This window comes from Dama dama, chromosome 4 (genome assembly GCF_033118175.1).
Source record: "Dama dama isolate Ldn47 chromosome 4, ASM3311817v1, whole genome shotgun sequence".
In the NCBI taxonomy this organism is placed as follows: Eukaryota; Metazoa; Chordata; class Mammalia; order Artiodactyla; family Cervidae; genus Dama; species Dama dama.
In genome coordinates this window covers 44827294-44842788 of record NC_083684.1, presented here as the reverse complement: position 1 = coordinate 44842788, position 15495 = coordinate 44827294, and the positions used below count along the sequence as shown (strand labels likewise).

The 15495-nt window shown below is 39.8% G+C and overlaps 1 protein-coding gene and 1 pseudogene across 1 annotated transcript in view; one reads left to right on the top strand and one right to left on the bottom strand.

The window, feature by feature from the left end:
- HYDIN (HYDIN axonemal central pair apparatus protein) overlaps positions 1-15495 on the bottom strand; it is a 501386-nt gene that overhangs the window by 314342 nt on the left and 171549 nt on the right. The gene's annotated exons all lie outside the window — the stretch shown is intronic.
- Positions 981-1452, top strand: LOC133050823 (large ribosomal subunit protein P1-like; annotated as a pseudogene).

The following is a 15495-nucleotide window of genomic DNA, read 5'->3' as shown; positions in this document are numbered from 1 at the left end:
CCATATCAAGAATGCAGAAAATGTTACAGGAAAATGATCCACTTCACTAAACTAGTAAATAGTGCTTGTGTGCAAACATGACCACCTGAGAGGGGGAGGGGAGGGTAGTTATGAATTAAGAGAATCGCTTCAACAATAATGACATACATAGATTATAAGCAAAAGGAGGGAAGAGGTATATCACACAAATGTTGGTCAAAAGAAAGCAAGAAGGGCTATAGTAATATTAGATAAAGTTGACTTCAAATCAAAGAAAATGACCAGGAACAAAAAAGGGACATTATGTAATACCAAAGGGTGAATCTACCAAAAAGACACAACAATCATAATTATAAATGGACCAGACAACTTTTAAAACATATGACTTGATCCAAGTATCAAAATATATGATGCAAAAAATTAAAACTAGACAAATCCACAATTATAGTTGGAGACTTCAACATTCCTTTCTCAACAATTAACGTAAGTATTAAGCAGAAAATTAACAAGATATAGAGGAACTTAACACAGCCAACATGATTTAATCAATATTTATGGAACAGTCTGCCCAACAGCAGCAGAAACGTACATGCTTTTCATGTATCCAAGGAACACATACGAAGATAGATAATTTTCCAGGCCACAAAATAAAATTCAACAAAGATAAAGAACTGGAATCATACAGAGGGTGCTGGCTAACCACTGTGAAATCAAATTAGAAACATACAACAGAAAGATAACACAAAATCTACAAATACTTAGAAACTAAACAACACATTTCTAAATAAACACAAATCAAAAAAGGAAAACCAAAAGTATGTTGAATTGAATGAAAATAAAATACAATAGTTCAAAATTTGGAGGAGGGTGAAAGTTATAACACTAAGTATTTAGATTAGAAAACAGTAAAAGTCAATCATGTCATCTAAGCACCTAAGTCCAGAAAAATAAAAAGATGACCAAATAAAATAAAAGCAGCTCCTTCCTCTGCTGCTGCTAAGGTGCTCGGTTCTTCCGAGGAAGCTAAGGCCGTTTTGGGGTGAGGCCCTCACTTCATCCGGTGACTAGCACCGCGCCCGGCAGCCCCCACCTAGCACTCGCCCGCACCATGGCCTCCGTTTCGGAGCTCGCTTGCATCTACTCTGCCCTCATTCTGCACGACGATGAGGTGACGATCACGGAGGATAAGATCAATGCCCTCATTAAAGCAGCCGGTTTAAATGTTGAGCCTTTCTGGCCAGGTTTGTTTGCAAAGGCTTTGGCCAATGTCAACATCGGGAGCCTCATCTGCAATGTGGGGGCTGGTGGACCTGCCCCAGCAGCTGGTGCTGCACCAGCAGGAGGTCCCGCCCCAGACACCGCTGCTGCCCCAGCTGAGGAGAAGAAAGTAGAAGCAAAGAAGAATCTGAAGAGTCCGATGATGACATGGGCTTTGGTCTTTTTGACTAAACCTCTTTAGTAACACATTCAATAAAAAGCTGAGCTGTTAAAACAAACAAACAAACAAAAGCAAACAGGAGCAAATAATAAAGGTAAGAGCAGAAATCAGTAAAATTAAAAACAGAAAAGCAATAGAGAGAATTAATCAAAGATCTGATTCTCTGGAGAAACCAATAATACTGACAAAACGTCCAGCAAAGAAAGAAGACAAAAATTACCAATGTTAGGAATTTAATAAAAAGGACAAACCATATAGATACCAGAAGAATAATAAGGAAATACTATAAACAACTGCACACTCATAAATTTGACAACTTAGATGTATTGCTTCGATTTCTCAAAGAACATACTACCACAACTTAATATGAACAGATAATCTGAATAACTCAAAGTATTATGGAAAAATAATTCATAATTTTATAACTCAAAAAAAAAAAGAAAGAAATCTCTAGGCATAGATGGTTTCACTGGAGAATTATAGGAAACATTTAAAGAAGAATTAGCACCAATACTACCAATCTTTTTCAGAAAATGGAAAAGAAGGGAACACTTTACAATTCATTTTATGAGGCCTAAGACAAAACCAGACAAAGAAAGTAGTACCCAAAAAACACCTAAAAACCAGTATCTGTCATGAATATAAGTGGAAAAAAAAGTTTTAAAAAATATTATCAAAATCTTAGCAAGTGATTTAGCAATATGAAAAATAATTATATGCCATGACCAAATAGTTTAATTCCAGGAATATAAGTCTAGTTCAACACTCAAATTTCAATTTAATCCATCACATTAGCAGGCTAAAGAAGAAACATCATATGATCATATCATTTATGTAGTAAATCCATCTGACAAAATTCAACAACATTCATGATAAAAAAAAACTCCCAGAAAACTAGCAATATAGAGGAACATAATAAAGAAAATATACAAAAAACTTTACAGCTGACATCCCTGGTGCTGATTAGTCACTAAGTCATGTCCAACTCCTTTGCAACACCATGGACTGTAGCACGCCAGGCTCTTCTGTCCATGGGATTTCCCAAGCAAGAATACGGAAGTGGGTAGCCATTCCCTTCTCCAGGGGATCTTCCCAACCCAGGGATTGAACCCCCAACTCTGCATTGGCAGGAAGATTCTTTACCACTGAGCCACCTGGGAAGCACAGTTGACATGCTGAATGGTAAAAGACTGCATGCTTTCCCTGTAAAGACTGAGAACAAGGCAAGGAGGTACACCCTAACCACTGCTATCAGACACAGGATTGGAAGTTCTAGTCGGTGCTAGAAGAAGGAAAAAAAGAAATAAAACAGCATATAGAGCAGAAAACAAGAAAAAAACTCTCCTTAGATGCAGATGGCATAACTGTCTACATAGATACTTCCAAAGAATCTACAACAAACCTCCTAGAACTAACCAGTGAGTATAAACATATAAACATCATTCATATTTCTATATACTAACAATAAAGATGTGGAAATCAAAATACGATACCATTTGTAACTGTCATTCCTTCAAAAACAAAGTAAGTGGAAGTTGAACAAAACATATACAAGACTTATATACTAAAAATGACAAAGAGCCAATTTAAAAAAATCAGAGAGCATCTAAGTAAAAGGAGATCTATGTTCATGGATTGGAAGACTCAACATGGACATACTTGGTGGAAAAGTGACATTATTCTACCTAGCACACAATCCATCATGAGAAACTCTGGGCTGGAAGAAGCACAAGCTGGAATCAAGATTGCCAGGAGAAACATCAATATCCTCAGATATGCAGATGACACCACCGTTATGGCTGAAAGTGAAGAGGAACTAAAAAGCCTCTTGATGAAAGTGAAAGAAGAGAGTGAAAAAGTTGGCTTAAAACTCAACATTCAGAAAACTAAGATCATGGCATCTGGTCCCATCACTTCATGGCAAATAAATAGGGAAACAGTGGAAATAGTGTCAGATTTTATTTTGGGGGGCTCCAAAATCACTGCAGATGGTGACTGTAGCCATGAAATTAAAAGATGCTTACTCCTTGGAAGGAAAGTTATGACCGACCTAGATAGCATATTAAAAAGCAGAGACATTACTTTGCCAACAAAGGTCTGTCTAGTCAAGGCTATGGTTTTTCCAGTAGTCGTGTATGGATGTGAGAGTTGGGACCATGAAGAATGCTGAGCGCCAAAGAATTGATGCTTTTGAACTGTGGTGTTGGAGAAGACTCTTGAGAGTCCCTTGGACTGCAAGGAGATCCAACCAGTCCATCCTAAAGGAGATCAGTCCTGGGTGTTCATTGGAAGGACTGATGCTGAAGCTGAAACTCCAATACTTTGGCCACCTCATGTGAAGAGTTGACTCACTGGAAAAGACCCTGATGCTGGGAGGGATTGGGGCAGGAGGAGAAGGGGATGACAGAGGATGAGGTGGCTGGATGGCATCACCAACTCGATGGACATGAGTTTGAGTAAACTCCGGGAGTTGGTGATGGACAGGGAGGCCTGGTGTGCTGCAATTCATGCGGTCGCAGAGAGTCGGACACGACTGAGAGGCTGAACTGAACTGAACTGAACACACAATCCAATTAGAAAATAGACAAAGGACATGGAGACATTTCACTGAAGATGTATCAAAAGCAAAAAGCATATGAAAAGCTGTTCAACATCACTAGATATCAGGAAAAATGCAAATTAAAACCATGATTAAACAATACCACATACCTATCAATCACCTGTGTATCACTACAACAACCTAGATGTGGGCACTATTAGTCTCCCCATATCATAGATAAGGAAACAGAGGCACAGAGGAGGTACGTAACCTGCCCCAGTTCCCACACTAGGAAAGGGGAGAGCTGCAAGGAGAAGCAGTCATTCTGGTTCCAGAGTCCACACTCTCAATGGTGACACTATTCTGCCTCTATTCTGAGATTCTATCCCCTGCTGCTGCAGCTAAGTCACTTCAGTCGTGTCCAACTCTGGGCAACCCCACAGACGGCAGCCCACCAGGCTCCCCTGTCCCTGGGACTCTCCAGGCAAGAACACTGGAGTGGGTTGCCATTTCCTTCTCCAATGCGTGAAAGTGAAAAGTGAAAGTCGCTCAGTCATATCCGACTCTTAGCGACCCCCATGGACTGCAGCCCACCAGGCTCCTCTGTCCATGGGATTTTCCAGGCAAGAGTACTGGAGTGGGTTGCCATTGCCTTCTCCTTCTATCTCCTAATATCTCACAAATTCACCTATGCCTTTTCATCCCTGCTGCCTTCCTTTGTTAATGTTACTCTCATGGCTTGTCTGGGTGACTGCAACAGCTTAAGTGACCTCCCTGCCTCCAGAATTGGGTCTCTACTCCCACTCCACCCACACAGCCTAGTCACGCTCTACACTGCAGCCACAGTGACTATTCTAAAGGGAAAACCTGGTCATGCCATTTCCCTGCCTAAAATCCTTTAGTCCAGAATACTCCATAGGGTTCTCAGCATGACATCCATCCCAGGAACCTGCCCTTCTTGCACTTTATGCTCAACTCACAATTCACAAAGTCTCAGGGGCTCACACACCTCCAGACTTATACATAACACCTGGAATGCCTTTCTTCTCCCCTACATCCCTCCTCTATCCAGTTAATCCAACTTGTCTTTCTGGAATCAAGGTGTGACCTCTTTCAGAAAGGCTGCCACTTGTTTACTGACCTCACAGGTTCTCACGCTCACCCTGTCACAGCCATCTATTCACCTCCTTTTATGCCTTGAGGCTGTTAAGTCCCTTGAGTACAAGGATTTTCTGTTTCTCATCACTGCATTCACAGAATCCAGCACAGTGCCTCATACACACGCTTATTTAATACATGTGTTTAATCAACGAAATGGATTTCACAATCCCCAAATTGCCAGGCTATTTCATACCTTTATACCTTTATATAGACTCATCCTTTCTTTTCACATTCATATCCCTGTCTGCCTTGTGAAGTTCTATTCATCCTATAAAACTTACCTCAAGGGTCCCCAGAAGTAAGGCTTTCCCTGATGCAGTCAAAGAATGCCAATCGCTTGGTCCTTTGCACGTGACTCTTACTGAATGTAATATATTGTACTACAACTATCTGCTTACAAGCCTGTGTCTACCTCAAGAATATAAGCTCCTTCATTGTACAGACCATGTGTGACTGCCACAAAGGGGCTCAGTTAATATTTTTTTAATTGAATTCAATATTAAATCGTACTCATCAAAAGAGAATTTTTACTAGGCCAAAACATTTCACAGAGGAACAATTTCCCTCTTTTTCCTTAATTTGAACATCAACTCCCAGCTCCTTCCAGGGTTCCTACCTAACGGTCTGGTTACATAAAGGCTCAGTACGCATGATACAGTATCTTCTTTCAGAGAAAACAGAGAACAATGCCTTCTCATCCAGCTTAGGAAACAGAACCTGGCTTGCAGTCTCTGAGGAGGATGCAAAGATGGTAGCCAGGGCTGTAGCCATCTGAAGGCTTGACTGGGGCTGGAAAATCCACTTGCAAGGTGGCTCACTCACACAGCCAGCACGTTGTTCCTGGCTGTTGGTTTCAGTCCCTTCCCTCACGGGCCTCTCAACAGGGATGCTTCAGTGTCCTCATGGCACGATGACTGACTGCTTCCAGAGAGAACAGTCCCAGAGACAATGGGAGAAGCTGCACTGTGTCCTCTGTGGCCCGGAAGTCACACACCACCATTCAGGCAAGATCTATGAGTCACACACATCAGCCCTATTGCGTACGAGAGAGGCCACACAGGGACGTAATTACCAGGAAGTAAGGATCATTGGGAGACATCTTGGAAGCCATCTTCCACATCTATCTCATATGTTTATTACGAGGATTAAATGACATAATAACTGTATGCCACTTTGTACAGTACTTGGCATAAAATTGTTCTTAGTGTTACTAGCAGAAAGTTTGGTTTAAAAAAAACTGTAAAAGATGGAAATTCCATTTAATTAAACCTTGCTTGCTAAAAATAAGTAAGAGCATCATATGAAACTGCTCACATGTTTTCAAGTTCTGCTACTGCTAAAGTAAGGACAGGGGCTATTACATACTTTGGGATGTTGATAAATATTTCTTTACCCCAAAGTACTGTTTTAGCAGGAAAATATCAAAGAAAAAAACTGCAGAAAAAGCTCAAGTAAATGCAACATGACTTGTTACCAGTGAGGGGTTCGCTAGGCACTTGGAGAAAAAGGATTAATTTTCATATTTTAATCTTGCTGCTGCCTCTGGTTTTCTTCTGTTTCTAAAGCTGCTGTGCTTCTTGGTTTCTTATGTGCAGGATCTCTTTTAAATTAGATTTCTTCAATTTCATATGTTTCACATTGGGCTTTGCTCTTTTTCCCTTAAATATGCCCTGAAAACAATCTGTCTCTGCAGGGTGTGTGGCTTATAGCCTAGGGAGATAAAAGAGAGACAAATTTCAGAAAAAATCCTCTTATTTGACCAGATGGAAGAAAAGAAAAATAGAGATGTGTTTTGTATTTTGTTCTGGTCACCAATTCCAACATGTATGTGTGTTTTTGTGTGTGGTGTGGCGGGGGCAGGAGGGGTGTTCCCCACAATAGCAAGTAATTTATCTACACAGAGATGGCATCAAATTCCACAGGTTAAGTGTTAGTCCTACACACTGCCCCCACACTTCAGACACTAGTTGCAAGCCCAGCGTGTGTGCTTCTGACCCACTGACTGGAAATCAGAAGTTTCCACAACGCCAGCCTCAGGTTCAATTAGTTTGCTACAGTGGCCCTCAGAACTCAGAGAAACATTTTACTTACTAGATCACTGGTTTATTATAAAAGGATAGTCCCTGGGTTGCTGTTGCCCTTGGACGTGGCCTGACAACTTCATTATTTGTTAACCTTCTAGTGCCTTGAAGTAGGCCTTTGTTTATAATCTGTCCACTTTTTCCAGTCACTCTCAGCAGGAGGGTGGGCCTGTAGACCTAGTCTACCACTCTTAGAAGCAGAAATCCTCATTCACTGAGTGTAGATGGTATAAGGGGAGAAATCCTAACCCACGCCTGAAGAATTTTCCAATACTCCAACTTTTTTGAAACTTTGAAGATAAAATATAAAATAAGCACAATACAAAGAGCACCCAGGACAAGTAGACATCTACTTAAAGGCTCAGATGTCTGAAATTACCTGGATATCCCATTCATGCCACTTATCCAAGATATACAGAGCTGATATCATGACATCTTGATTGTTTCATTTCAGGTAAAAGTTGAGATACAATTACCGTTAGCTGAGATGCACACTTAATGTGCTAACACTGAATAGTACTTGCAGAATTTTAGTGCCCAAAAGTAAACATTTTTAATTTGTCTTTCAAGCAGCCAAAGGCAAGTTTTTCTAGCTCCTTCTCACCTTAAGACCCCAAAAAGCAAAAATTTTTGAACAGGTATATTAAAATCAAGACTCTCCGAGCTTTGTTCTTGTTCAGTCGCTCAGTTGTGTCTGACTCTTTGCGACCCCATGGATTGCAGCACGCGAGGCTTCCCCATCCGTCACCAACTCCCAGACCTTACACAAACTCATGTCTGTTGAATTGGCGATAATCTTGTCCTCTGTCATCCCCTTCTCTTCTTTGCCTACAATCCTTCCCAGCATCAGGGTCTTTTCTAATGAGTTAGCTCCTAGCATCAGGTGGCCAAAGTATTGGAGCTTCAGCTTCAGCATCAGTCCTTCCAATGAACATTTAGGACTGATTTCCTTTAGGATGGACTGGTTTGATCTTCTTGCAGTCCAAGGGACTCTCAAGAGTCTTCTCCAACACCACAGTTCAAAGCATCAATTCTTCAGTACTCAGTCTTCTTTATGGTCCAACTCTCACATCGATACATGACTACTGGAAAAACCACACCTCTGATTAGACAGGCCTTTGTCTTTCAGAAAGAGTCTTGATCCATGTACGGATCTGGATTATGAGACTCACTTATCACAGACACCCTCAGATGACACAGTGAAATGCACTGTTCTCATCTCTGGAATACCCAGCCTCTTCTTCCAAGTCCATTAGCCCTACTGGTACACTCTGTCCCCATTTTGACTATGGTCTCAGGCTTCTCCATTGCCCCTGATCCAACTATAGGGTCACTTAGGGATAAAACTTCTGAAACTCTCTCCTCCCATTCTATACCCTTTCCCCTGCTTAAACTCATCCTACAGGTCTCAGTTGAAACATCACTGCCTCTAGAAAGCCTTCTCTGACCACCCTGAAGGCCCCGTGTTATATGTTCCCATAGTAACTGCACTTCTCATATAATGAATAAATTGCCTGTGTAACTAGATTTTTACATCTGTCTTCACCAGAGAGCAAGTTCTCTGAGTTCAGACACCTCAACCATTGTGTTCACCACTAGTATATATGCCTAATACATTAACAGTGCCAGGCATGAAATCAATAAATATTTGTTTACGGATTATAGGGCAGTTGAATCATTTGTTGCTTTCTTTCTCAATGATCAGTTCAGTTCAGTCACTCAGTATAGTCCAACTCTTTGCAACCCCATGGACTGCAGCATGCCAGGCTTCCCTGTCCATCACCAACTCCCAGAGCTGACACAAACTCATGTCCATTGAGTCGATGATGCCATCCAACCACCTCATCCTCTGTCGTCCCATTTTCTTCCCTCCTTCAATCTTTCCCAGCATCAGGGTCTTTTCAGATGAGTCAGTTCTTCACATCAGATGGCCAAAAAATTGGAGTTTCAGCTTCAGCATCAGTCTTTCCAATGAATATTCAGGACTGATATCCTTTAGGATGGACTGGTTGGATCTCCTTGCAGTCTAAGGGGCTCTCAAGCATCTTCTCCAACACCATAGTTCAAAAGCATCAATTCTTTGGCGCTCAGCTTTCTTTATAGTCCAGCTCTCACATCCATACAAGACTACTGGAAAAACCATAGCTTTGACTAGATGGACCTTTGTTGGCAAAGTAATGTCTCTGCTTTTTAATATGCTGTCTAGGTTGGTCAGAACTTTTCTTCCAAGGAGCAAGTGTCTTTTAATTTCATGGCTGCAGTCACCATCTGCAGTGATTTTGGAGCCCCCCAAAATAAAGTCTGTCACTATTTCCATTGTTTCCCCATCTATTTGCCATGAAGCGATGGGACCAGATGCCATGATCTTAGTTTTCTGAATGTTGAGCTTTAAGCCAACTTTTTCACTCTCTTCTTTCACTTTCATCAAAAGGCTCTTTAGTTCTTCTTCACTTTCTGCCGTAAGAGTGGCGTCATCTGCATATCTGAGGTTATTGGTATTTCTCTTGGTAATCTTGATTCCAGCTTGTGTTTCCTCCAGTCCAGCATTTCTTATGATGTACCTTTCATATAAGTTAAACAAGCAGGGTGACAACATACAGCCTTGCTGTACTCCTTTCCCAATTTGCAACCAGTCTGTTATTCCATGTCCAGTTCTAACTGCTGCTTCTTGACCTGCATACAGATTTCTCAGGAGGTCAGGTGGTCTGGTATTCCCATCTCTTTCAGAATTTTCCACAGTTTGTTGTGATACACACAGTCAAAAACTTTGGCATAGTCAATAAAGCAGATGTTTTTCTGGAACTCTCTTGCTTTTTCAATGATCCAGTAGACGTTGGCAATTTGATCTCCGGTTCCTCTGCCTTTTCTAAATTTAACTTGAACATCTGGAAGCTCATGGTTCATGTGCTGTTGGAGCCTGGCTTGGAGAATTTTGAGCATTACTTTACTAGCATGTGAGATGAGTGCAATTGTGCGGTAGTTTGACATTCTTTGGCATTGCCTTTCTTTGGGGTTGGAATGAAAACTGACCTATTCCAATCCTGTGGCCACTGCTGAGTTTTCCAAATTTGTTGGCGTACTGAATGCAGCACTTTCACAGCATCATCTTTTAGGATTTGAAATAGCTCAATTGGAATTCCATCATCTCCACTAGCTTTGTTCATAGTGATGCTTCCTAAGGCCCATTTGACTTCGCATTCCAGGATGTTTGGCTCTAGGTGAGTGATCACACCATCGTGATTATCTGGGTCGTGAAGATCTTTTTTGTATAGTTCTTCTGTGTATTCTTGCCACCTCTTCTCAGTATCTTCTGCTTCTGTTAGGTTCATGCCATTTCTGTCCTTTATTGTGCCCATCTTTGCATGAAATGTTCCCTTGGTATCTCTAATTTTCTTGAAGAGATCTCTAGTCTTTCCCATTCTATTGTTTTCCTCTCTTTCTTTACACTGATCACTGAGGAAGGCTTTTTTTTTTTTTTTTTCCATTTATTTTTATTAGTTAGAGGCTAATTACTTTACAACATTGTAGTGGTTTTTGCCACACATTGACATGAATCAGCCATGGATTTACATGTATTCCCCATCCCGATCCCCCCTCCCACCTCCCTCTCCACCCCATCCCTCTGGGTCTTCCCAGTGCACAAGCCCCGAGCACTTGTCTCATGCATCCAACCTGGGCTGGTGACCTGTTTCACCCTTGATAATATACATGTTTTGATGCTGTTCTCTCGAAACATCCAACCCTCGCCTTCTCCCACAGAGTCCAAAAGTCTGTTCTGTACATCTATGTCTCTTTTTCTGTTTTACATATAGGGTTATCGTTACCATCTTTCTAAATTCCATATATATGTGTTAGTATACTGTATTGGTCTTTATCTTTCTGGCTTACTTCACTCTGTATAATGGGCTCCAGTTTCATCCATCTCATTAGAACGGATTCAAATGAATTCTTTTTGATGGCTGAGTAATATTCCATGGTGTATATGTACCACAGCTTCCTTATCCATTCGTCTGCTGATGGACACGTAGGTTGCTTCCATGTCCTGGCTATTATAAACAGTGCTGCGATGAACATTGGGGTGCACGTGTCTCTTTCAGATCTGGTTTTGAGGAAGGCTTTCTTATCTCTCCTTGCTATTCTTTGGAACTCTGTTCAGATGTTTATATCTTTCCTTTTCTCCTTTGCCTTTCACTTCTCTTTTTTTCATAGCTATTTGTAAGGCCTCCTCAGACAACCATTTTGCCTTTCTTTTTCTTGGGGATGATCTTGATCTCTGCCTCCTGTACAACATCACAAACCTCTGTCTATAGCTCTTTAGGCACTCTATCAGATCCAATCCCTTGAATCTATTTGTCACTTCCACTATATAGTCATAAGGGATTTGATTTAGGTCATACCCGAATGGTCTAGTGGTTTTCCCTAATTTCTTCAATTAATTAATGTAATGTATTACTATAGCATAAATAACTTGAGAGTTATGATTCCAGACCATAACATGTAAAAGCAGTTTTTGACAGACCTGTTAATTTTGTCAAATATACTAATTTAAACTTGGCAGACAAGCTATTTTAAACCCATGTTTGTTTTACTAAAATAAAATAACTGCTAATTTATATGCCATTGATTCTGTTACCACCAGATTCTAAAAACCAGTAGGCTTACAAAAGCACAGTGAGAATGCCTTTGGTTTCTGAATGCCTTTGGTTTCATGAAACACATGATGAATGTTCATTTGGAGAATTTGCTTCAGTTCACATACAAATGCACATCACTCAAAAGTAATCTATTTTATATGCTTATGAATGCTAGGCAATCATAATATTTTCATTGCAGAAAATTCATAAACAAATGCATATTTATTTATGAATTTGTTGCAGTGAAGAAGAGATATTGAAATTATCATTTACTGATAACTAAAATCCCTTTTTTGGATCTAACCATTATATCAATGAAGGCTTATTTTAATAACAACAGATGAAATGGCACTCCTGCTGGTTTAGCAAAAATAAAAAATAATTTTAAAAATAAGCTACAGTCTATGATCTCTTAATGACTTCTCTGTGAAAGAAATCTAACTAAGCAAAGGAAAATCTTGGATGTATTCATTTCTTTTCCTAACAAAAAAATCCCTAATTCAATTGTTCTCTCCTCCAGTGTGCTGTATCAATTCCTCTAATCTATAGAAATTTTCTAACATGAGAAAATATCTTCTCATATGATACTATAATGGGCTTAGTGGATCATTTTCTCAAATCTGCTTATGCTACTTGGATTCAAGAATGCATACTCAGGAATACTTTTTAACAGCATTCAATGCTTTTTAACAATCTATTTTTGTAAAGGATTTGAGTTGTCCAGTATTAACTTCCCCCTCCCATTCCTGTCCCTTGTATAAGAACCCACTGTCCTGTCCAGAGGTGGGGGCAGACCTGGCCAATCATAGTAACCTGTTCTCCTATGCTCTGATTGTTCCTGAGTGTGAGCAATGTGACCCTGGCACATTATGACCCTGTGACCCAATGTAATCATGTCAACTGGTATCTTCTCTTGAGTGATAGTTGAACACTGGGGAAGAGAAGTTCTTTCTTTGGACCTTCTGGGCTGAAAATGAATTAAAAGATATCAGCAGGCATCTTCCCCACTACATGGAGAAAGTTTTCTGCAGGACAATGCCATGTAGATAAAAGCAGAAATGTCAAAAGGATGGATGGATGACAGGCGGGAACAAAGATGAATATAAGTGAATCATAATCATATTGAAAGCAGTTCTAAACTTTGAGGCCCTGATATCTACAGCTCATCTTTTGATCTTATGAGCCATCCTAGTGTCTTAGTGTCCCAACTACACAAACTAATAAATTTCTTATTTTGTTTAAGCAGTACTGAAACTTGAAGTAAGAGTCTGTCACCTGAAATCTGACACTCTCTAGTGTCAGTGTTGTATTTTTAGGACTTATATATTTACCTGAAAATTACTCCTGGAAGTTAGGAGGATTATTTTTAAATAACTACTATGCAAAGGCATGAGTTTTATTTCCAAAACCAGTAAAAAAATGCCTCAATTCTATTAGGATAAGAGAGAATAACTTTATACACTTTGTATTTACCTATAATATATAGATTAATTCATTTGTACCATCAGATGTACTCTCCAGGATGCCTAGAAATCTGGAAATCATGAAAAAATCATCAGATATGGGATTATAAAACCCAGGACAGGAATTCCATATATAAATTATTCTGCTCTTACCAAGCCCACATTTGAATATGACTGGCACGTAACAAGGTCTCTGCAGAAGCTCACATGGATCCAAATATTCTGGTCATCCAGAATGTGGGAGTCCAGAAGAAAGAATTAAAATTATTTCATTTTCACACTTTTTTTTTTTCATTTTCACACTTTAAAGGATGAAAGTCTATAGAGGGCTACACAGAAAAATCCTTTACAGAAAATTGATACATTTTACATCATTTTCTCCAAGTACTAACAACTTAAGAGTTATTTGCAACATTATTTAAAAGTGATCTTATTCGTTAACCAAATTCTCTGACAAAAATAATGTCTGGGAATCAGATTTCCCTTCACAGAGTCTCTTTAATAAAAGCCAGCCATTCACATAAGAGCAAATCTGGATTTACTCAGTGACCCTTCCATGGTTCCAACATGAGTGAAGAAAGGGACCAACGCTTTCATCAATCTCCACTGGCCATTAAGGATGTGGCAAACCCCAGAAGAAAGTGAACAGCAAGCTTGCCTGACCTTGCTCAACAGAGAGCTTTCAACACTGATCACTGTCTCAATACACCCTCACAAGCAGCTGCTTGTTAAATGCTGCATGTCTACCTTTTATTAAAATGTCAAATGGAATTCTTTTAATTCATATTGGATTGCTGTCATAACAAAATTCAGCAATGAAAACCAATGACAGAGATTGGTTACAAACTAAAACACTATACTTGAGCTGTCTAGTGTATTACAGGGCCATTTTTCTTCTTTCAGTTATCACACTGTTAAATATTGACTAGAAAATTCTGAGTGTGGTGCTTTCAAAGGGCTTGGCCAGATCGATTCCCATTAAAAGTATGAAAAATTTCTGTATCTAGCCTATATATCTAATAAGAACAACTATAAACTTTCTTCTAAAACTAAACAGGACCTCCATATCCAGTAATGGCAGGTAACAGGTGAACCAACAAGTCATGTGAATACAACTAAAAATTCCTTCTCCAGGGGATCTTCCTGACCCAAGAATCAAACCCCGGTCTCCTGAATTGCAGACAATTGTTCACCAACTGAGGTATGAGGGAATCCTTAAAAAAATTTTAATCTCCTTAAAAGTATTAAAGAGTTTTCAATATAGTCAACAATTTCCAGACAAAAATCTAAAGGAAATCAAACACCAGAGAAGTGAGCAAAGCAATAGATCTCATAGCCACTTTTGCCCCAGGGCATTTGCTAATCCAGATAAATTTGGGCTTTGGTTTTGGTGACCTTGCTGGGCAATGACAGAGGAAACAATGATCAGAATCCACTCAAGATGGGAAGTATTATGAGAGATCTTCTTCACCTTAGCTTGGGGCCCACAGTGAAAACTGACAACTCCATCACCATCCCCAGAAAGCCACAATAAAATCTATCATGGTGCTAACAGAGAAAGAGAATAAAAAGAAAAACAAAGGGGGGAAAATATTCGAAAAGGTGGGGTCACTTCTGACTCAAATTTGCAGCCTAGGTCCTATCACTTAAGTTGTTCACAGAACTTCAAGTCATGACTTAGGTTCAGGGTCATCCCAAACTAACAAATCCTGAGGTGCCTGGCAGAAGCAAATACAAATCTCCTATGGAGGAAGGCACCATCCTACCAGACCCTAAAAAATTAAAATCCCTACAAATAACATTTCAAGGACAATGAAGAACAAAAACAAGCACTCACACAAGAAAACAAGATACCATGAGCAAAATTAACAGAAACTACAGACAGTAGAAGATAGCAGCAGAATACAGAAATAACAGAAGCAGAAGATATTAAGAAGAGGTGGCAAGAATACACAGAAGAACTATACAAAAAAGATTTTCACGATCCAGATAATCACGATGGTGTGATCACTCACCTAGAGCCAAACATCCTGGAATGTGAAGTCAAATGGGCCTTAGGAAGCATCACTATGAACAAAGCTAGTGGAGGTGGTGGAATTCCAGTTGAGCAATTTCAAATCCTAAAAGATGATGCTGTGAAAGTGCTGCACTCAATACGCCAGCAAATTTGGAAAACTCAGCAGTGGCCACAGGACTGGAA